General features: G+C 40.3%; 1 protein-coding gene across 2 annotated transcripts in view; it reads right to left on the reverse strand.

The window, feature by feature from the left end:
- Window positions 1–24,978, reverse strand: part of YES1 (YES proto-oncogene 1, Src family tyrosine kinase) — a 91,345-nt gene that overhangs the window by 38,355 nt on the left and 28,012 nt on the right. The gene's annotated exons all lie outside the window — the stretch shown is intronic.

Below are 24,978 nucleotides of genomic sequence, written 5' to 3' on the forward strand. Positions count from 1 at the left end.
ATATATGCCATTTTATATCAGGGACTTGAGCATCTGGGGATTTTAGTATCCACAGGAGGTCCTAGAAGGCTCTACAATTTTCCATGTATCTTGAGGGATGACTAAAGTGAAAATATCGTAAAGGAATTATAAGCTAATAAAAGGCAGTTGCTTCTAGAAGTATTTAAAAAATTAAAGGTAAGTAGCTTCATAATCTAAAGTTGGAAAAGTCTTTTAAAGTATAAAGTAAAAGTAGGAACCTTAAAGGAAAAGACGAACAGATATGATTAAGTAACTTCCACATTGAGTGGGGCAGGGTTGGGGACAAAAGTTTAAGAGAAGCTAAAATATCTTTGTACTTGCTCATGCTTTCTTGTTCTCTCAATATATAACGAATGTACACATGTGGAATCTGGCTGACATTCTTAATACAGACAACTCTTATGCATGAAAAGAAAAAGCCCAATAGAAAAACATGAAAACCTACCAAGGGACAATTCACAACACAGGAAAAGCCAATTAACATAGGAAAATGCATCCAATCTTCCCAGTCTTCCAAGAAATGCACATTATAAGAAGATACCTTACACCTTTTGTGATTATCAGACTGAAAGATTTTGACTAAATATACTTAAGCCTAAAGGGAAAATTGTAACAATCAATATATATCCACAAAATATGTAAAAACTGGGAGGGGGAAAGGTCCACTGTTACCCACCCCACTTTCTGTTTGGGCCAAGCACTGTTCTTTGCCTTTAAAAAAGAAAAAAAGTTCAACTGCAAAAATTTTAAAAGTTGGTACAAGAAATGTGCACAATTACCTGCATCCAAAGTCTAAATATTAAGAAAACAGTATTAACTATTACATAAATTATACATAAGAATGGCAGTTCTATGAAGGAGGAAAAATTATGGGGGAAACCCGTAATACTGTAATTTAAATTCTGACAGGAGGCCAACTGGGAAATACCATGTCAATTCACAACAGAGGCTCCTATAACTACCCACGCACCTCAGTTTCCATTCCCAGCTTAATTCCCCATCCTGACCTCCTTTACCCATAACCATCTTAAAGTTCTCTTCCCTCCAAAGTCACACCTTTTCCTCTCACCCTATCAAGTCTTCCATTACTATGCTTAACCTGTCCTCCAGCCTCATTTTCTTAATCCAGAGTCCTGAGCCTAATGCCTCACATCTACGCACTTATCTTTCCAATAACTCTAGGATAGCCCATCATTTTCAGTCCAGTTCCAACAGCACCCCAGTATCCATGCACAGGACCCATCATTGCTGCTCATCTCATTTAGAAATATTACTAATGTCACATGTGATTCACATTTTTAAGTAAACTTCAGGTATAATATGAGTTACACTGATTTTTATGGGTTGTCTTAGAAATGTTAACATCATGGCTGGGCAAGGTGGCTCATGCCTGTAAACCCAGCACCTTGGGAGGCCAAGGTGGGCGGATCACCTGCGGTCAGGAGTTTGAGACCAGCCTGACTAACGTGGAGAAACCCCGTCTAACTAAAAATACAAAATTAGCTGGGCATGGTGGTGCATGCCTGTAATCCCAGCTACTCGGGAGGCTGAGGCAGGACAATCACTTGAATCCAGGAGGCAGAGGCTGCGGTGAGCCGAGATTGTGCCACTGCACTCCAGCCTGGCCAACAAGAGCAGAACTCCATCTCAAAAAAAAAGACATGTAACATCATTTAAAACATTTATGTGGAAACCTACCTATTGGGTATTATACTGATTACCAGAGTAACAAAATTTATCTGTAGGCCAAAGCTGTAACGAAGTGGAGAGTAACACCATAATTAAGGTAGAAGACAGAGGAACAGATTTTTTGGACCAGGTTCAGACGGTTCGTTTAGGTTCATGCTGTGGTCTGGTGGGGGATTAATAATATGTTTAAAGCTCAGAAAAAGATGGAAGCCAGAGACAGATTAAACAAAAATAGTTTCATAGTTTATCTGAACCTTTTAAAGATAATAAAACGCTCATACAAGGTACAGATTTAGAGGAAATCAAAAGAATGAACACAATGTTGGAGGACACCTACATACAAGGATAAGACAGGGAGAGAAATTAGGAAGCAACCATTAGAATTGGCAATACCTCCATAAATACAAAAACACAGAGAAGACAATCATCAACTTCAAGACACTGGCAGGTTTGGGAAAGAGTTACAACCATATATATATATACACACACACACACACACACAATGTATATATATGTATACTACATATATATCTGTGGCAATTTTTTCATTACAGCAATTTTTTCATTTCATTTAAGAAATAATTTTTTCATTATAAGCAAACAGAGAAAATGTTAGTGTGTTAAATGTGGATAAATTATTTTTGTTTGAAGTATTTTATAATTTAACACCTTTTTTTTTTTTTTTTTTGAGACAGAGTCTCGCTCTGTCGCCCAGGCTGGAGTGTAGTGGTGTGATCTTGGCTCACTGCAACCCCCGCTGCCCAGGTTCAAGCGATTCTCCTGCCTCACCCTCCCGAGTAGCTGGGATTACAGGCGTGCGCCACCATGCCCAGCTAATTTTTTGTATTTTTAGTAGAGACAGGGTTTCACTCTACTGGCCAGTCTGGTCTCCAACACCTGACCTTGTGACCCACCCATCGTGGCCTCTCAAAGTGCTGGGATTACAAGCGTAAGCCGCTGCACCTGGCCAATTTAACACTTTTTAATAAGAAGTAAAATAAGTGGGAATGAACAGACTTTCAGGAAGAAAATGGCTAATAGTATTAAAGACAAAGTCAAGTCAAGTGGCCTGTAAAATGATTTAAGTTGGGAACACACGTATTATCAAGATGTTTCCTATCATTTGTCTACTTCACTGATCCTCTCCTTCACAGTCTTAGTGTAATCAAATACAGTTGCAACTTGGTTAGTCAACAGCCATTCTTCCTCTTCTTTGATAAAAAGAACTGTGATTTTGTTGATCCTTCTTCTGTTTGCCAAGTCCTTCAGGGGATGCTCAGTGCCTATCCAGCCCTACGTGGTAAATATTGATTTACTTAAGCCACTTACACGATCTTATCTCTATTGCCAAGTGGCTGGTTGAGCCATGAGCATGGGCTTCCAGGAAGTTTTCCCCACTTGTAAAGAGGAATACAAGACAGAAATATTCTATTTTCTTTCCACAGATGTTATCATCGATGATGCCTAAATCAAATGACTTGCTCCACATCCCTAAGACTTGTTAAAACTATTAATTAAATGTAAGTTAAAAACCGCAAAGGAATATCGCCACATGATTAGTGAAAGATTATTATCTTTTCTGTGTTTTTGTATTTATGGAAGTATTCCCAACTCTAATAGGAAGCAACCATTAGAGTTGGGAATACTTCCATAAATATAAAAACATAGAAAAGATAATCATCAACTTCATTCTAGAATCAAAACATTCTAATTTCTCATTCTAATTGGTGTGTAGTGATATCCCTTTGTGGTTTTAATGTATATTTCCCTAATGACTACACCTTATTTTGAGCACGTTCTCATGTGCTTATTTGCTTCCCATCTCTACTTTGGTGATGTGACTGTTCAAATCAGTTTTTAAACTAAAGTGTCTGTTCAAATCAAATTTTTAATTGGGCTGTCTTCTTTCTATTATGTTCTGGAAACAAGAATATTTACCACTTTAACACTATTATATTCTTTATATATTCTGGAATCTAGTTGTTTGTCAGATGTTTATACTATACTGTGATATTTCTCCCAGTCCATAGGTTGCCTTTGCATTTTCATAACAGTATCCTTGAACATGCTTTTAAATTTTAAGTTCAATTAAAATTTTTTATTTTTATGGTTTATGTGTCCTGAAAATTCTTCACCAGAAGATTTTCTATGCGTTCATCTGTAAGTTTGAATTCTTCTGTAAGTCAGGCCTATCGAGCCATTTTAAGCTAATTTTTGAATATATTATAATAGTCTTACATTTGAAAAAAATTTTTTTTCTGAGGTAAGGTCTGGCTCTATCATCCTGGCTGCAGTGCAGTGGCACGATCATGGCTCACTGAAATTTCCCCCTTCCAGGCTCAATCCATCCTCTTATCTCAGCCTTCTGAGCAGCTGGGACTACAGGTGAGCAACACCACGCCTGGCTAATTTTTGTATTTTTTTGTAAGGACAGAGTTTCGCCATGTTGCCCAGGCTGGTCTACAATTCGTGAGCTCAAGCAGTTCGCCTGCCTCAGCCTCCCAAAGTGATGGGATTACAGGCATGAGCCACAACGTCCGGCCCTATGTTCAATTTTTTTTTTTTTTGAGACGGAGTCTTGCTCTGTCGCCCAGGCTGGAGTCCAGTGGCGTGATCTCCACTCACTGCAAGCTCCGCTTCCCAGGTTCACGCCATTCTCCTGCCTCAGCCTCCTGTGTAGCTGTGACTACAGGTGCCCGCCACCGCGCCCGGCTAATTTTTTTTGTATTTTTAGTAAAGACGGGGTTTCACCGTGTTAGCCAGGATGGTCTCGATCTAATGACCTTGTGATCTGCCCGTCTCGGCCTCCCAAAGTGCTGGGATTACAGGTGTGAGCCACCGTGCCCGGCCCCTATGTTCAATTTTTTACAACTCGGTATCTAGTTCTCCTAGTATAATTTGTTGTAAAACCTATCCATTTCCCACTGAATTACCTTGTCACCTTTGTCAAAAAGCAATTAACCACGTATGTATGCGGGTCTGTTTTCATTCTCTATTTTTCCCACTGTCCTACATGTCTATTCTCATGTCAATGACCACAGTCATCATTACCGTAGGTTTATTGTGTCTTGAAATTATATAGTATAAAGCCTCCAGTTTTTTCATTTTTTTTTACTTGTTTTTTTTTTTAGTCAGAGTCTCGCTCTGTGCCTAGGCTGGAGTGCACTGGCGTGATCTCCGTTCACTGCAACTTCCATTTCCTGGGTTCAAGTGATTCTCCTGCCTCAGCTTCCCAAGCAGCTGGGATTACAGGTGCGCACCACCACACCTGGCTAATTTTTGTATTTTTAGTAGAGATGGGGTTTCACCATGTTGGCCAGGCTGGTCTCAAACTCCTGACCTCAAGTGATCCGCCCGCCTCAGCCTTCCAAACTGATGGAATTACAGGCATGAGCCACTGTGCCCAGCCTTTTTCATCTTTTTCAAAATTGCTTTAAATACTGTAGGGCAGGGTCAGCAAATTTATTCTGTAAAATATTTTAAGCTTTGTGGACCATATGGCATCTGTAACAACTACTTGACTCTGCTGGTTTATTGCAAAAGCAGGCTCAGACAATACACACAACACATTAAGCATGGGAATGTTAAAAAGCAATTTCCAAAAGCAGGCAGTGGGCCAGATTTGGCTTGCAAAGATCTGCCAAACCATGCACAAGGGTCTTTGCATTTCCATACAAATTTTAGAATCTCTACAAATATTAATCATACAAATTTCAGAATCTCTACAAAAATGCCTGCTGGGATTTTAACTGGGATTATTCTTAATCTATAGATCAATCTGAGGAGAAACAGTATTTTAAGAATACTGACTTCCGCTTGATCCATGAATGCAGTATTTTATTTATTTAGGTATTTACATACTTTTCCCAGCGGTGTTTTATAACTTTCAGTGTACAGGTCTTGTCCAATTTTTGTACAGTTTATCTACAGACACTATGGTTTATGCCATTACAAACGTTACTACTTTATTTTCAACTCTTCATCACTAACATATACCATCATGTGCAGCATAACAACATTTTGGTCAAGGAGGGACCACATGTATGACGGTGGTCCCTTAAGATTATAACACTGTATTTTTACCGTACCTTTTCTATGTTTAGATATGTTATTTATTTTTTAGACAGGGTCTTGTTCTGTCGCCCAGGCTGGAGTGCAGTGGTGTGATCTCGGCTCACTGCAACCTTTACCTCCCAGGTTCAAGCGATTCTCGTGCTTCAGCCTCCCGAGTAGCTGGGATTACAGGCATCTACTACCGCACCTGGCTAATTTTTGTATTTTTAGTAGAGACAGGGTTTCTCCATGTTGGCCAGGCTGGTCCTGAACTCCTGATCTCCAGTGATCCACCTGCCTCAGCCTCCCAAAATGCTGAGATTAGAGGTGTGAGTCACCGTGCCTGTCGCTAGATATGTGTTATAACTGCCTACAGCATTCAGTATAGTGACATGTTTGTAGCCTAGGAGCCATAGGCTATACCATATAGTCTAGGGGTATAAGAGGCTTTACCATCTAGGCTTATGTAAGTACACTGTGTGATGTTCACACAATGATGAAATCGCCTGATGACACAATGTCAGAACATATCCCTGTCTTCAAAGTGATGCGTGACCGTATGTAAATTTGTATACAAAGTATATCTGTATACTATGTTCTTGTGACTCTACCAAACTCACTTATGATTTCTAGCACTTTTATAGGTTCTACACTATTTTCTACATTCAAGATCATGTGTACAAATAAACACTGTCTTACTCTTTACTCTCCTACATGTCTTTTTTCCTGCTTACCTTATTCACTGACTAGTACCTCTAGTGCAACGTTGAACAGAAGTGATGAGAGAATATCTATGCCTTGGTTCTCAACCTTAGGAGGAAAGTACTTAGTCTATCACTATTAAGTATGATATTAGCTGTAGGATTTTTGTATTATGGCAGAACTTCGTAAGGCTAAAGTTCCCTTGTTTGTTGACAGTTTTTATCATAAATGAGTGCTGAATTTTGTCAAAAGTTTTTCTACATGTACTTAGATTATCATATAGGTTTTTTCCCTTCATTCAATTGATGTGGTGAATTATACTAATTGATTATTAACTGTTAAGTAAACTTTGGGACCTTTGCATTCTTGAGATAAAACCCAATTGGTCATAGTATATTACCCTTTCATATATTCCTGAAAGTTAATATTTTGCTAAATACTTTTGTCTACGGTCAAGAACCACATTTCTCTTTAGTAGTATTTTCCTGTAATTTCTGTGTTCACTTTTGGTATCAGGATGTTGGCCTCACAAAATGAATTGCGAAGTATTCTCTTCCTGTTTTTTTTTTTTTTTTTTTTTTTTGGGGGACGGAGTCTTGCTCTGTCGCCCAGGTTGGAGTGCAGTAGTGTGATCTTGGCTCACTGCAACCTCCACTTCCCGGGTTCAAGCGATTCTCCTGCCTCAGCCTCCCAAGTAGCTGGGAGTAAAGGCACGCACCACCATACCCAGCTATTTTTTGTATTTTTAGTAGAGATGGGGTTTCACCAGGTTAGCCAGGATGGTCTTCATCTCCTGACCTCCCGATCCGCCTGCCTCGGCCTCCCAAAGTGCTGGGATTACAGGCGTGAGCCACCGCGCCCGGCCCTTTTTTTTTTTTCAACAGTTTTTAAGATTGTTATTATTATGTCCTTAAATGTGAGTAATCAACAAGGACTTTCCCCTCTAGCCAGTAAAAACTCAAACGCTTCCCAGCCCTCTGTGACCTCTCATGTCTGTCAGTTCACATCAATCTGGTTGCTCTTTGTCTGGCTTTACAGTTTCACTCCATGTATGTTCATTCTAGAATTCAGCAAAAAGTCAGAGACTTCTACGGATAGCATTATTTTTTGACAAAGTGTCCTTCCTGCTGAACTTTGCCCTACAACTTCTTGCTGCCTCAGCTTCCATAAATTCTGATCTCTATCTCTTCATCTTGTTCTTTGCTCAAGATTCCCTGTTTCAGATCTACAATTTAGAATGTGCCCCAGGCAAAAAGCCAGGGTGGGTGGGTGAATTTAGAGCTCACCTTATTTGTTTCCCTTCTTTTAGGGATCACAGTCCTGCACTGCTGTTTTCCAAAGTCTAAAACACATTGTTTCATTTATTTTGTCCAGATTTTCAAGGTTTGTGTGTGTGTGTGGAGGTGTGGGGGTTGAGAGATGGTAAACTCCATCATGGTCACTTAAAAATTCTGAAAAGTTGCCAGTGTGGTGGCTCATGCCTTTAATTCCAACACTTTGGAACGGTCGGTAGGAGAACTGCTTGAGGGCAGTGACTATTGGGCAGTGAGAGCAGGCACCACTGCACTCTGCTCAGGGCAATGAAGAAATATCCCGTTCCAAAAAAAAAAAATCTGAAAAGTTAAAACCTAGAAAAACATTTCATTCCCTGGTGTTAATAATCATTCAAGTGATGGCTGGGCATGGTGGCTCACGCCTGTAATTCCAGCACTTTGGGAGGCCCAGGCAGGCAGATCACTTCAGGTCAGGAGTTCAAGACCAGCCTGACCAACATGGCGAAACCTCATCTCTACTAAAAGTACAAAAATAAGCTGGGCATGGTGGTGCATGCCTATAATCCCAGCTAGTCGAGAAGCTGAGGCATAAGAATCACTTGAACCCAGGAGGCGGAGGCTGCAGTGAGCCAAGATTGCACCACTATACTGGAGCCTGGGCAACAAGAGCAAAACTTTGCTTAAAAAAAAAAAAAAATCATGAGTGCAGAGGATATTATTTCGTAAATGAACTTGTGCTTAACTTTTTATTATAACAGATAAAATATTCCTTAAAAATCACCTTCAAATAAATTAACATTTTAAGTGTTTTATTGTCATCTGTTAAATTACTCTGTGGCATTTTTCTTTTGTATTTCAAGAAAGAAAATTTTTTTTTGCGACGGGGTTTCACTTTGTCACACAGGCTGGAATGCAGTGGCGCGATCATGGCTCACTGAAGCCTAGACCTCCCGGGCTCAAGCTATCCCCCCACCTCAGCCGCTCTAGTAGCTGGGACCACAGGCGCAAGCCACGACGCCTGGCTAACTTTTGTATATTTTTGTAGAGATAGGACTTTGTCATGTTGCCCAGGCTGGGCACAGGGTTCCTCACACTTTGGCCTACCCTGGGATTATGGGTGTGAGCTACCACACCTGGCCTAGAAGAAAAAAATGTTAAAAAGTATTTCCTTATGTATCTGCTTGGTAAGTCTAAACATTTATACTCAGCTTAATGTTGGGCTCTTTTCGACTGAAGAAGGGATTTCATTGTAAAGATAAAAATGGTAATAAGGAAAAGGCAAGAATTTCACATAAAAATCAGAAATTACAAGACAGTCTGATCATACACCACAAAAGCTTGTTCAGTTTTTTTTTTTTTTTGGACACAGTTTCACTCTTGTTGCCCAGGCTGGCATGCAATGCCGTGATCTCGGCTCACGGCAACCTCCGCCTCCTGGGTTCAAGCGACTCTCCTGCCTCAGCCTCCTGAGTAGCTGGGATTACAGGCATGCACCAACCAGACCAGGCTAATTTCGTATTTTCAGTAGAGACAGCGTTTCTCCATGTTGGTCAGGCTGGTCTCAAACTCCCAATCTCAAGTGATCCACCTGCTTTAGCATCCCAAAGTGCTGGGATTATAGGCATGAGCCACTGCACCTGGCCTGCACGTTCAAGTTTGAATTCAAGTCTTGATACTAGGTAAACATTGCTTTGTTTTCTAGAACTTATTGCTTCCCTACCATAATGTGGATTAAGCATCTCTATTTCTTTTTTCCTTTCCTTTTTTTTTTGAGATGGAGTTTCACTCTTGTCACCCAGGCTGGAGTGCAATGGTGCGATCTCGGCTCACTGCAACCTCCGCCTCTTGAGTTCAAGCAATTCTCCTGCCTCAGCCTCCTGAGTAACTGGGATTACAGGCACACAACACCATGCCCAGCTAATTTTATACTTTTAGTAGAGACGGGGTTTCACCATGTTGGTCAGACTGTCTCGAACTCCTGACCTCAGGTGATCCACCTGCCTCGGCCTCTCAAAGTGCTGGGAATACAGGTATGAGCCACCGTGCCTGGCCAGCATCTCTATTTCTGTACTTCTGATGTTTCTGACTAACTACCTTACTCTCTACTGATGGTACCGATTCTCTACCTCATAACTTCTACTTACTTATAATTTTTATTCATTTGTGGTCTGCTCCAGGTTCCCTCAATCTTCCACAGCACTTCAATTGCCTATTTCTGAGTTTGCATTTGCATGGTCAAGAGTAAAAGCAAAGTAATATAAACTGCTATCTAACTGCACTAACCTGAGCAGTTATGGTTTGGCTACAGACTGGTCCTATGGTTTCCTTAAAAGGCTGTGGACTAGAAGGTTCTATGATGACTGGCCTCTTTGGCACAATCTCTTCTTAACATAAGGTCTCTTAGATTGATCCTTCTTTAATAGCTAGTAGAAATACACGTTTTAGCAATATGCACTAAAAGTAAAAACTTTTCAAATTTAAACACATTTCCACATTACATTTTTATTTAATGGAGATGAAGTCATAAATCTGGAATATTAATGATTAATGTTGATCCAACTCTACTAAGTCACCTGCCATTACCAGGGGGAGGAGTCAGGTCAGTCCAGACAGCTTTACTTTGTTCCCTCCTCATACCTGAACTACTTTCATTTTCCTGGATAATGGGCAAGAGAAGGCAGAGTGGAACTAAAACAGCTTTGCTGAGGGGGCAAGTTCTCAGGAGCAGAGAAGTAAAATGGCCCCTTTCCTATTTCTTTTATGGCTGTCTTGTCACTCTCTAAAAGAAGGTAAATCACTGTATTCAAAAACTTGAATCATGACACTCATCTTTTGATTCAAAATCCTGTATAAATTAAAAGGTTAGTAAGACAGTGAGGAAAGACAGACACTAAGAAATGCTACCAGGTATTTAAGATGGTCAGGCATTCTCTTCTCTTTTAAAACCTCCAGACTTTCATAATCCTGTCCATTGTATAATAACTTTCCTGCTTCTTTTCTTTCCATATATCCCACTTCTAGCAAACTTCGTTCCAACTTTCCTATGTTTCTCACATTCACTTAAAATACAATCTGATCCAATGCTGACTAATAATAATAAAATAAAAAATAAGAAAAAAACTGAGGTTCTGTCTCTTCCTTAAAACACTTTTCCCACCTGCTTGCTTGCTTTTTTTTTTTTTTTTTGAGACGCAGTCTTGCTCTGTTGCCCAGGCTAGAGTGCAGTGGTGCAATCTCGGCTCACTGCAACCTCTGCCTCCTGGGTTTGAGCAATTCTCCTGCCTCAGCCTCCCGAGTAGCTGGAATTACAGGCGCCCGCCATCGCGCCCAGCTAATTTTTGTATTTTTTAGTAAAGACAGGGTTCACCATCTTGGCCAGGCTGGTCTTGACTCCTGACCTTGTGATCCACCCGCCTTGGCCTCCCAATATGCTGGGATTACAGGCGTGAGCCACTGAGCTTGGCCCTCCCATCTGCTTTCTAAGACATCACCCTCTTGGTTTCCCCCACCTTACTGGTTGCTCCTTCTCAGTCTCCTGTGCTGATTGTTCCTCATCTCCCTGACATCTACATACTAGACTGCTGCAGAAAGGACTTCTCTATTTACATTCATTCCTTTGGAGATATCACCCAGTCTCATATCTTTAAATACCACCTGCAAACTGATGATTATCAAATTTATATCTTTATGGACCTCTGGACTTCTCACTTGAACTCACTTTAACTGTCTACGCAATATCTTCACTTGGACGTCTAAAACGATTTCAAATTTAACATTTCCAAGAATCCTAATCTTCCTCCCCAAACCAACTCCTCTTGCAAAATCTTCCCCATCTTGATAAATGTTAATGCCATTCTTCTAGTTGTTCAGGCCAAAACTCTAAAATCATCCTTATTATCTATTTCACACCCTTAAATTCCTCAGTAACTCTCCTGGCCCTATTCTCAAAATATATTCAGTATCTGAAAACTTCTCTCCACCTCCTACTGCCACCCTGGTCTAAGTCACATCATCTTTGACTAATTCAACAATACTGAATTATTCTAATAGCCTAACTGGTCTCCCAGTTTCTGCCATTCCACCGTTTACAGGCTTGTCTCACAGTAGTTTTCCTTTTAAAATATAAATGATTAAAAAATAAATCATTTAACATCACTCCTCTGCCATAATCCACCCAAAGACTTCCAACTGCACTTAGAGTTAAAGCGAACGTTCCTCCCACGGCCTTCAAGTTCCAATAACCTACTATGTAGTCTTCAACTCCTACTACTGTGCCCCAACTTGCCTCACTTCTGCTACACTGGCCTTCTTGCTCTCCTTCAAACAGACCAAGCATACAAAACTTCCAGCTTATTGTATGTATGGCAGAACAGTTAAGAGCACAGACGTCAGAGACAGAACGTCTAGGTGCAAAGTCTGAGTCCGTCACTTACTAGCTGGGTGGGCTTCAGCAAGTTACTCAACCTTTCTGTGTCCCAGTTTCCTTATCTGTAAAATGCAAATAATAAAAGTAAACCTCATAGAGTTGTGAAGATTAAATGAGTATGTGTATATATACACGAGTATATATATATGAGTGTATATACACACACACACATATATAACACCTAACACAGTGCCAGGTATTTGAAGCACGAATGTTCGCTACAACAGCGATCATTCTGATAATGATGGCTCTCTTCCACATCATGTAAAGATGGGCAAAAAAAAAAAAAATTATTGAAATATAGCACAAAGAAAAATACACATAAATGTACAGGTGAATGAATTACATAAACTCAACACCAATGTACTCACCACCCAGACCAAGACACCCTGTCAGCACCTAAGAAGCCCATCTCATGCTATTAACCCTGCATAGTGCCTCTTAACCACTATCTTCAATTCTAACATTACAGTTTAAGTTTTGCCTGCTTGTAAGGTTTCTTATAAATGGAATCACGCCCGGGCGTAGTGGCTCACTCTTGTAATACCAACACTTTGGGAATGATGGCTGGGCATAGTGGCTCACACTTGTAATACCAACACTTTGGAAAGCCAAAGCAGGAGGACTGTGTGAGCCCAGGAGTTTGAGACCAGCCTGAGCAACATAATGAGACCTCATCTCTACAGAAAGTAAAAAAAATTATCTGAGCATGGTGGCATACACCTGTAGTCCCAGACACTTGGGAGGCTGAGGTTGGAGGATCGCTTGAACCTGGGAGATGGAGGCTACAATGAGCCGTGATTGTGCCACTGTACTCCAGCCTGGGTGACAGAGTGAGACCTTGCCTCAAATAAATAAAAATAAAATGGAATCATATATAATGCCTTCTTTTGTGTTTGACTTCTTTCACTTAACGATGCTTGTGAGACTCATCTGTATTATCAGGAATAGCTGTACACTGTTTTCACTGCAGTGTAGCATTCCTTTATATGAATATACCATAGGTAAGGGATATTAATTGTTTCCAGTTTTTTTTTGCTATTGTAATAATGACAACAATGAACATTCCTGAGCCCTCCTTGGTATACATGTATGCATATTCCACTGGACATAACCATGCAATAGATTGCTGGGTCAAAGTGTTTGCACTGCTAAACAGTTTTCCAGAGGAGCTATAGCAGTTTATACCCTCACCAGCGAGCATGAGAGCTACCATTGCTTTACATCATCAATACTTGCTATATTTGATCCCTTTTTTTTGAGATGTGAGTCTCCCTCTGTCGCCCAGGCTGGAGCGCAGTGATGCAATGTTGGCTCACTGCAACCTCTGTCTTTGGGGTTCAAGTGATTCTCGTGCCTCAGCCTCCCATGTAGCTTGGATTACAGGCTCATGCCACTATGCCTGGCCAATCATCTTTTAAAATGTATCTGTTCTGGTGGGTGTGTAGGAGTCTCTCATTGTGATTTTAATTTTACGTTCATAATTACTAATGAAGTGGTACCTTTACACATGTTTACTGGCCATTATCTTTTATGAAAGGTCTGTTCAAGACACTTATCCATTGTTCTATAGGGTTGTCTGCTCTTTTCTTACTGACTTGTAAGGCATTCTTTAATTTTCTGTATATTGGAGGAGTAGGATTTAGTACATTTACTCCTGTATCCCCACAACCCAGAAGACAGCCTGAAACATAAAAAGCATTTTTTGTACATGAATGAATGCCTGTTTTCAGATCCTAATCATACCCATTTCTACAATTCTGCCTCATAATCTGACAACATATGGTGATTCCTCACCTCCAATCCAACACAAGGAGGTTCTAAAACGTTGACTGCCCAAAAATCTTTATAAAGTAGAACTCTATCTGTAACACTCTCTTGGATACATCTGTCAATGGCTTCTTACAACCTACAAAATAAAACCTCAACCCTTAACCAGGCATTCCAGGTTAACTTCCCCAACTTACTTTTCTAATATGCTTTCCCTATCATCTCATCTTCCAAAACACGTATTTGTGGTTATGAAAAACAAAAAGGTCAATCAGACACTAACCACAAAAATCAGGAAGCAATTATTAATTTATTTTCGTTCTTTTGCTGTAGAAAATATCTTTGAAGCAGAGGCAGCAGGATGTGCAAAGGCTCATAAACAAGAGGGAACAAAGTGGGGTTTTAAGTCGTAAGTAGTCTGGTGCTGGTGAAGAATAAGGGAAGGAGGCCAAAACAACAACAGGGAACAGAGCCTATGACTCAAGGATCTTATATTTCCTTCTATTTAGCACTAATTGCTTTATATATGTACATAAGGACATTCATTTAATTTTGTTAAAAAAATAAATCACTGAATTGTAACTTGATTAATTCTATCCAACAACCTGCCTGACATTTATATTCCTCCCTCCTCCAAAAAGCCAAGCCTAACAAAAATTTTAGAAATACTTGTAGATTTTCCAACTATTTCATAACTTATCAACTCCATATGTCATATGAAAAATTCTCAACTTTATGTTAGGTGGTCATCTATCAGAATTACCTGTATCAGGCTGGCGCCTTGGCTCATGGGTGTCATCTCAACACTTTGGGAGGCTGAGGTGGGCGGATCACTTGAGGTCAGGAGTTCAAGACCAGCCAGGCCAACATGGTGAAACCCTGTCTCTACTAAAAATACAAAAATTAGCCAGGCATGGTGGTGTGTGCCTGTAATCCCAGCTACTTGAGAGGCTGAGGCAGGAGCATCGCTCTAACCCAAGAGGCGGAGGTTGCAACAAGCTGAGATCACGCCATTACACTCTAGCCTGGACAACAGAGCGACACTCTGGCTCCAAAAAAAAAAAAAAATTAAAAAAAAAGAATTACCTATATCAGAACGTACTTATAGCAGCATGTTTAGTAAAGCTATAACAAATTTGAAATAAGTTTATAATGTATCTGGTTCAATCATTAACAGTTAACACATTATTATGTTGTACACACACATGTTGTACAGTGTTACACTATTAAAGTATTCTGCTTTAATAAAATTTTACACTTTGACAGTGCTTTATGTCTTCAAAGCTCTTTGTTATTATTTAATTTGATCCCAAAATAATCCCAATATGTTACCATGACAAGCAGGCATAATCTCTACATTTTACATTTGAAGAAACTGAAATGGAGGTTATTCCATGCCTTGCTCAAGGACAGGGGGCTAAAAGCAGGCAAAACTAGGGAACCAGGTCTTCTGACTTCTATACTGCATTATTTCTACAATCCATACAATGTTTAGGGAAGCCTTGTGTATAACATTCTTTGTTCATTGATAAGTTATTAAATATTAGCCCTTTAGAAAATGTAACAAACATGGTAACGTTATTTACAGCCAAACCCACTGCTCAACCTATGGCAAAAATCTACTAACTTTGGAAACAGCACCCTGCCTCTCAGCATGACAACGTTGCCTTATTATGAGTAACAGTGACTAAAAACTCTCAAATGATTTAACACGTTTCTGAGCCTCTTAAAAAATTAAATGTACATTATTTCTATAAACTAACTCTAATAAGCTAACTAATTGTGACATTACATGCTCTATCTAGTTTGGGAGGAATAGCTCTAGTATGGCATTTTGCCCAGATGGCTCGAATTTACATACAAGTTTTAAACCTTTAAGAAATCCTAGAAAAATTAATTTAGAGACTTAACTTCATAAAACATGAACAATTTCCATAGGTCACGGTGTTCTACAGGCCATAAACTAGTCTATGACTTTTCTCTTTCATTTTTAAATCCCCTCTCTTAAGCATAAAGCACAAAGGACAGGCAGGACCGCAAAAGAGAAAACATAGGCAGAGAGAAGGAAGCAGCAGATTACTAAAGGGCGTGCACTTTGTCTTGTAAAAGCAAACAAAGAACTTCATTTTCCAAGAGTCAAAGGAGACAAGAAATGTGAACAATGGAAAACTGATCTTGCAGGGGTCGGTAATGATACCAATTTTTTACCTTTTTTTTTTCTTTTTCTGCCCTTTAGATATACAAACAATTGACCTTAAAGAAAAGTAACCCAACTCCTAAATTCCTGGAACTTCATGGTTTCCTTACTGAAGTCTGATATAGGATCAGCCATGAGAAGAGTCTGATGTAATAAATATGTAAAGAATTGTATGGTTGGGTGCAGTGGCTGATCCCAGCAGTTTGGGAGGCTGAGGTGGGAGAATCACCTGAGTCCAGGAGTTCAGGACCAGCCTGGGCAACAAAAGGAGACCCCCATCCCCGACAAAAACATTTTAAAATTTGCCGGGCATCATGGTACACACCTGTAGTCCCGGCTACTCAGAAGGCTGAGGTGGGAGGACAGCTCAAGCCTGGGAGGTCAAGGCTGCAGTTAGCTACGATCACACCACTGCACTCCAGCTTGGGCGACAGAGTGAGACCCTGTCTCAAAAAAAAAAAAAAAAGAAATGTAGAGAATAATTTTTGTCTGTTGTAGATTATAGTAACAAAAATAACTAACAAATTAAAGCCTCAAGATTAAAAAAAAAAATGTATTAAATTCAACATAGAACAGATCTGAATTCTGAAGATCCCAGGTTAACAGTTAATTACCTTCAGCCACCTCAGACAATTATTAAAGTCAGTTTGTTGGTAGAAAGGCACCTGTCAAATACTATTATGCATCATTCCCTCTACAAATCCAGTCAACTCAAAAAATAAGCTGACCATACACCTGTCTCAAGAATCTTTATTCTCTCAGATTTTCACACCTTACTTTCAGTCTTTTGTCAAGATTTGTGACCAGCAAATTACAGTAAATAATTAGATACCACTTTCAAGTCCTTATGTCAATTAAATGCTCCTCAGGTACTGCATGTACTCTTCTTTAACTGGGGTTTTAAACTTTAAAAACACCACTCACTGGCGTAAACCCGGGAAGCAGAGCTTGCAGTGAGCTGAGAACCGGCCACTGAACTCCAGCCTGGGCAACAGAGCGAGACTCCGTCTCAAAAAAAAAAACAAAACAACAACAAAAAAAACACCATTCACTTGTTTCTATAACAATGTATGTAGTCTTTTTTTTTTTTTTTCTTAAATCTCTTTAAGAAAGACTAAAGAGGCTGAGTGCGGTGGCTCACGCCTATAATCCCAGCATTTTGGGAGGCTGAGGAGGGTAGATTACCTGAGGTCAGGAGTTTGAAACCAGCCTGGCCAACATGATGAAAGCTCGTGTCTACTAAAAATGCAAAAATTAGCCAGGCGTTGAGGCACACACCTGCTACTTGGGAGGCTGAGGCAGGAGAATTGCTTGAACCAGGGAGGTGGGAGTCACAGTTAGCCAAGATCGTGCCACTGCATTCTGCACGCCAGCTTGGGCGACAGAATGAGACTTTGTCTCCAAAACAAAAACAAAAACACAAACTTAATCTCCAGTGTGGCAGTATTGAAAAGATGATTGGATAATGAGGGCTCTGCCCTTATTAATAAATTAATCCATGTATGGATTAATAAAGGATAAACAGATTCACAGGTCATCATGGGAGTATAACTGGTGGCTTTGTAAGAGGAAGAGAGATCTGAGCTTAGCACAATAGCACGTTCAGCCCCCTCACCATCTGATACCCTGCATCACCTAAGGATTCTGTAGACAAGAGTCCTACCAGCAAGAAAGCCTTCCCAGATGCCACCCCTTGACCTTGGACTTCTCCGCCTCCAGATCTGTAAGAAATAAATTCCTTTTCTTTATAAATTAGCCAGTTTCAAGTATTCTGAAAATGGACTAAGACACCTTCCTGTGCCCCATATGGCCAACTGGTCATCAGGACCTGACCATACTGCTCTGTAATCTGTAGAATTCTTCCATTTCTCCCCCAACTAATTACTACTTCCCTTGACTGGATTACTGCAAAAGCCTCCTCAACTGACTTTCATCCTTCTACAGTGTTAGGTCTCCAATCCTTCCTGGCTGTAATGTGAAAAATGTTTGTGTTCTCTAGAAAACAAAGTCTAATTATGAGCCTTTGATGGTCCAGTCCCCTCTTTTTCCCAATATAAAGTCAAAACTCCTTAACGTAAAACAGAAGACCTTGGCCAGGCACGGTGGCTTACGCCTTTAATCCCAGCACTTTGGGGCCCGAGGTGGGTGGATCACCTGAGGTCAGGAGTTTGAGATCAGCCTGACCAACGCAGTGAAACCCCGTCTCTACTAAAAATACAATTAACCGGGCATGGTGGCAGGCACCTATAATCCCAGCTACTCAGGAGGCTGAGGGAGGAGAATTGCTTGAACCTGGGAGATGGAGGTTGCAGTGAGTCAAGACTGCACCATTGCACTGCAGCCTGGGGGACAAGAGTGAAACTCCAACTCAAGAAAAAAAAAAAAAAGAGGGCCTTGTATGATTTCCTTATCTTACCTCTATTGGCTCTCAAAAATTTCTTTTAGATCCTCAAATGTACCATACTATTTTCATAAATGCTTGGCACAACCTCCCTCTTTCCTTATGCTTGGCTTGTGACTACTCAACCTTCAGGTCTTAGCTTAAACGTTCAAGGAATCTTCCTTGATCTCCCATGTGCTCGCATAGTATATTTTATTCCTGCCCCCATACCATTTATGACACTGAATTGTCACTGCCTGTTTATCTCTACCCTTCTCTGAACTGCAAACTTTTTGAGACAATAAAATTTACTCTCTTGTAGCTTAGCCTAGTGTTGATCCATAGCTGATGCTCAATAAATATTTTTACAGATCATGAATACAAACTGACTTTGGAGTTAGACATACATTTCAATTCTGGTTCTGTCACTTATTAGCTATGGTGATCCTTGATCAAATTACTTTATCTTTCCTAAGCTTGAATTTCTTTTTTTTTTTTTTTTTTTGGAGGAATAATACCTATCTTGCAAGGTTGTAAGAATTAACTGATATCATACGCAAAGCAATCACAGCACATACCTGAAAGACAGCAGTGTTTGCCTTGGTTAAAACTTATGGCTTCAAGGACAGAATCTGACTAGAGGTAGCTTAAGCAAAAAGGGGATTTTTAAAAAATAAGTTATAGGAGTGCCTCATGGAATTCAGGGTCATAAGAGAAACTAGAACCAACAACCCATGTTGTGGAAATTTAGTTTGTTTCTTCTCTGTTTCTCCTGGTCTTTCCATCCCTTCCCTTGCTTCCCCATTTTCTCTCCCCTCCCTCCCCAACTACCTGGTCTCTCTCCACCCCACTCCCATCTCTCCGTCACCCACTCCATGTGTTTTATCTTAAGTCTCTTTCCATCTTTCATCTTTGCTACTATGCTCACGTGCTTCATTCTTCTCTCCTGTGGCACAATGGCCTTTTCAGCTCTTCATAAGGTAAAACATGGCTGGCAATAGTTCCAGAGTTATGATTTTCATTTTACAGCTAGGCTGATGAACCATAAATATCAATTCCAGATTCCTAAAGGACCCTGGCACAGCTTGGATCAGCTGCCTCCCTCTGGGTCAGCCCTCACTAACCAAGAGGCAGGATCACCAATGGAACATGGCAGATCCCACCTGAACCATGAGATGATGGGAAAGGTCCCAGAAAATGAGAGAGTCTGGGCAATCAAAACCCTTAGGGCTCACTACTCCATCTACTCAGTAAAAGCTATTAACATTTCAAGAGAATTGTTTTACTTAAGTGAATTAGCTATAATAAAAATATATTATTAATTAGTCACAAATTTAAAGTTAACACATCTATGATTTTAAATCTTATATGAATGGGAAATGTGTGACATCAATATAATACATGTAAAAAGGATTATTTTTTCTTTTTAATTTTAACTTTCTGAATTTTGAGACAGAGTCTCGTTCTGTCACCCAGGTTGGAGTGCAGCGGCATGATATTGGCTCACTGCAACCTCCGCCTCCCAGGTTCGAGTGATTCTTGTGCCTCAGGCTCTGGAGTAACAGGGATTACTGGCGTGCACCACCACGCCCGGCTAATTTTTGTATTTTTAGTAGAGACAGGGTTTTGCCATGTTAGCCAGGCTGGTCTCGAACTCCTCACCTCAAGTGATCCACCTGTCTCGGCCTCCCAAAGAGCTGGGATTACAGGTGTGAACCATCATGCTCGGCTAACTTTCTGAATTTCTGATCTCAATAGCTAATGCTGCAAAACAGACTACAAAGGTTAACTTTTTTTTTTTTAAGAAAAGTATGTAAAGATATCCTAACAATACTTTTAAAAATTATATAGTCACTATGTTTGGTGGCACATGTCTGTAAGTCCCAGGTACTCAGGAAGCCAAGGCAGAGGATCACTTGAGCCCATGAATTTGAGTCTGCCTGGGCAAAATAGTTAGACCCCATCTCTTAAAAATAAATAAATAAATAAATAAATAAATAAAACATTATACCGCATATTTTAGCTAAACACCCAAAGAGAAAGTTGAGAAAATATCTCAAATATACATTTAAAAATTGGAACTAGTACACCCTAAATGTCTTCCTGAAACCTTGTTCCAAACTGAAAACTCTTCTTAGTAAAGTAGGGAAACACACACACACGAAAAACAATCATATAACCTATAGCTCTCAAGAAATTAATATGAACGCAATGTTATAACAAAATTGAATCTGAAAGCTCAATTGAGTTGAATTGGAAAAACCAGGAGAAAAAAAGGGAGAAGTATGTAAGCTCGTAGCATATCTGCTTCCCATTTCCTACCCACAACAGATTTTTCTAAGCTTCTACATATATCATCGATTTTTCTTTCTTTCTTTTTTTGAGACAGAGTTTCACTCTTGTTGCCCAGGCTGGAGTGCAATGGTGCGATCTCAGCTCACTGCAACCTTGCATCCCAGGTTCAAGCAATTCTCCTGCTTCAGCCACCCAAGCAGCTGGGATTACAGGCGCCTGTCACCATGGCCAGCTAATTTTTGTATTTTTAGCAGAAATGGGTTTCACCATGTTGGCCAGGCTGGTCTTGTATGCCTGACATCAGGTGATCCACCCACCTTGGCCTCCCAATGTGCTGGGATTACAGGCATGAACCAACACACCTACTTCATTAATTTTTCATGTTATTAATATTTGTAACATACAATAAACACTAACAGTTTCTTTCTTTTCGGAATAATTAGAAAAATCCTTTTCCTTATATTAAACAAAACAGGCATAATACTGATGGAATTTTCCCAAACTTCATACTGGCAAAAAAATATTCATTTTAAGACACATGTTGTCGGCCGGGCGCGGTGGCTCAAGCCTGTAATCCCAGCACTTTGGGAGGCTGAGACGGGTGGATCACGAGGTCAGGAGATCGAGACCATCCTGGCGAACACGGTGAAACCCCGTCTCTACTAAAAAAATACAAAAAACTAGCCAGGCGAGGTGGCGGGCGCCTGCAGTCCCAGCTACACAGAAGGCTGAGGAAGGAGAATGGCGTAAACTTGGGAGGCAGAGCTTGCAGTGAGCCGAGATCCGGCCACTGCACTCCAGCCTGGGCAACAGAGGAGACTCCGCCTCAAAAAAAAAAAAAAATACACGGCCCAACTTTTCTGGTAATTTTAAATGTCCATGGGACAATTACTAAATAACATGTCTAACTTATTCTTATGTTTTAAGAAAAATTAAGATGAATAATTCAATTATTTTGTTTTCATTACAAGTTTTCTATATGCTTATATTAAAATATAAATAATAAAGATGTATATAAGTGTGTACATTGGATGCACTAACTGATTTAATCCAGGCAATAACCACTGAAGATATGTGTTATTATCCCTGTTTTACAGAAGAAGAAACTGAGGCCGGAGAGGTTAAATAGGTTTTGATTCTATGTCACAAAACCAGTAAGTGACAGAGCCAGAAGCTGAGAATGAACTCAGAACATTTCGGCTCAGTGTCCATTAATTATTGCTGCTACAACAAATTACCACTAATTTAGTGGCTTAAAACAATATAAACGTATATGTCTTACAGTTCAGAAGTCTGGCACCAGTGTCACTAGGCTAAAATCAAGGTGTCAGCAGGGCTGCATTTCCTTCTGGAAATTCAAAGAGAAAATCAGTTCTTGCCCTTTCTAGCTTGTGGGGGCTGCCCACATTCCTTGGCTCACAGACTCCTTCCACCTTTAAGCCCTGGAATGTTGTCTCTTTCTGACTTTGCTTTGTTGTTATATTTCTTTGACTTTCCTGTTTTTCTCTTCCACTCCTAAAAACCACTCTTACTCTCTATTGTGCCTACCTGGATAAGCCAGGATAAAATCCCTATTTTAAAATCAGTTGATCAGGGACTTTAACTCTACCTGCAACTGTAACTCCTCTTTACCATGTAACCTAACATATTCAAAGGTTCCCAGAATTCACAGAGCATGGACATCTCTGGGGAGCCAAGATACTGCCTACCACAGTACCCATGTTTACAATCAGTATACTACAAAAATCATGCTCATCTATTAGGGTTCAGAGAGTCAGTATGCTTCCATACTAAGCAACATAACTTCAATTAGGAGGATCACGGGTGTCCAACCCTTTGAATGTGAGGACTATTTTGCTTATCTGTGGTGGTGGATATCACAAAAGCTATGCACAGACCTTTTTTTTTTTTTAACCTCATCAGCTATCATTAGTATTATTGTATTTTATGTGTGGCCCAAGACAATTCTTCTTCCAATGTGGCCCAGGGAAGCCAAAATGTTGGACGCTGGTGGAAATTATTAAAAACCAAGTGACTGAGTCAACGGAGTTAACTCATCCATCTAAACAAGTCTTAAAAGGAAACAAGCCAATAAGAGATACCACCTTCCCCTTCCCTTACCAAGCTTCTGAAGTATAACACTGAGTGTTAGGGGGAGAAAGAGGAACAAGTAAAGCTGGGCTTGTTCTAAGTAGCTGGAAGGAGAGAAAAGCACTTTAAAAGGTCTGAATCCTGGTAGTAGAGCTGTGGCTGGCATTACATCCAGCCTGTTCAGATGATACTCTACGCTATGGTTTGAATATCCCCCAAAGTTCACATGCTGGAAGCTTAATCCACAATGCAACAGTGTTGAGAGGTGGGATCTTTAAGATGTAAATAGGTTATGAGGACTGTGCGCCTCTGAATCGGTTAATGTCACTATCATGGGAGTGGGTTTGTCATAAAAGCGAGTTCGTCGAGACCAGCCTAAGCCCAGTGAGACCTTGTCTCTATAAAAGGAAAAGAAAAAAAAAAAAAAGCCAGGCACTGGTGAGCACCTGTAGTCCCAGCTACTTGGGAGGCTGAAGTAGGGAGGAATACGTGAGGCCAAGAGTTCCAGGCTGTAGTGAGCCAGGATGGTGCCACTGCACTCCAGCCTGGGCAAAAAAGTGACTCTGTCTTTTTTAAGTGAGTTTCTCTCTCTCCCTCACTCTAACCCTCTCTCAGCCTCTCACCTTCCACCATGGGATAACGCAGCAAGGAGGAGGCCCTTGCCAGATGTCAGCACTTTGGTATTGGACCTCCCAGCCTCCAGAACTATGAGAAGTTTCTCTTCTTTATAAATTACCAAATCTGTGGTATTGTTGTAGCAACACAAAATAAACTAAGAAACCTTAAGATGCAATTGCTCTTCAAATAACCTCTAAACGACAATTTGGCAGGAAGCTGGTCTCCACATAGAAATTACTCAAATCACCAGAACTCAAAGATAGAAGATGGGGTGGAGGTGGGGGGGGGGGGGTGACTTCCTTCTTTGTCACAATATCAAACATGGAGACTTTTTCCCTTTTTCCCCCTCCCTAGAGTAGGAGGAAGGGGAGTGTGACATAAGAGTGTTCAGTTTGAGGGACACTGGCAAGAGAGCTAAGGAAACCTAAAATAGAATTTTTGCCCATTGTTGTGGTTAGCCTAGAAGGTACTTTGCAACATTCATTACTATAAACATCATCATTAATAAGTCCATACACACACACACACACACACACACACAGAGTTGCTCCTCATTATTTTCAATTCCGTATTTATGAATTCACCTGCTTACCAAAATTAATACCGTTATCAGTTCAGGGTGGCAATAAAATTGATAATATCAATTTCTGCATTATTTAGAAACTGCTATTGTTTCCACTTGGAAACAGGAAACTAAGAGCCACTTGAATAAGAATGTATGGGAAAATAGGATTTGCTGCACATCAAGTTTTTATATGGTCAAACTCCAAGGACCATATCTCTACCATAAAGTCAAATATACCTGCATGTTCTGAAGGACTTCATCCATTTACATTTTAATATATATAAGGCATCTTTGAACAAAAACACACACATAACAAGGTTGTATGATTTCTTTAAAAAAGCTCATAGGAACCTAACCCTGTATTCGCTCTAGGAGGAATGGTTCAGTCTTTGATTAGTTAGTGTTCATGATCATCTTATAGAACACAACTAGCACAAATAATGAGAACTGACTGTATATGAACATATTGATAGAAAAGATAGCCAAAATTATGCTTTTTAAAACACTGTGATATACTTTTTTTTTTTTTGAGACAGAGTCTCGCTCTGTTGCCCAGGTTGAAGGAGTACAGTGGCACAATCTCGGCTCACTGCAACCTGTACCTCCAGGGTTCAAGCAATTCTCTTGCTTCAGCCTCCAGAGTAGCTGGGACTACAGGCACCCACCACCAAGCCCGGCTAATTTTTGTATTTTTAATAGAGATGGGTTTCACCATATTGATCAGGCTGGTCTCGAACTCCTGACCTCAGGTGATCCTCCTGCTTTGGCCTCCCAAAGTGCTGGGATTACAGGCATGTGCCAGCGCGCAGCTGATACATACTGTATTTAAAAAAAATTTGTTGGGCTGGGCGCGGTGGCTCACACCTGTAATCCCAGCACTTTGGGAGGCCAAGCCAG

The sequence above is a fragment of the Piliocolobus tephrosceles genome, chromosome 18 (genome assembly GCF_002776525.5).
Source record: "Piliocolobus tephrosceles isolate RC106 chromosome 18, ASM277652v3, whole genome shotgun sequence".
Taxonomy (NCBI): Eukaryota; Metazoa; Chordata; class Mammalia; order Primates; family Cercopithecidae; genus Piliocolobus; species Piliocolobus tephrosceles.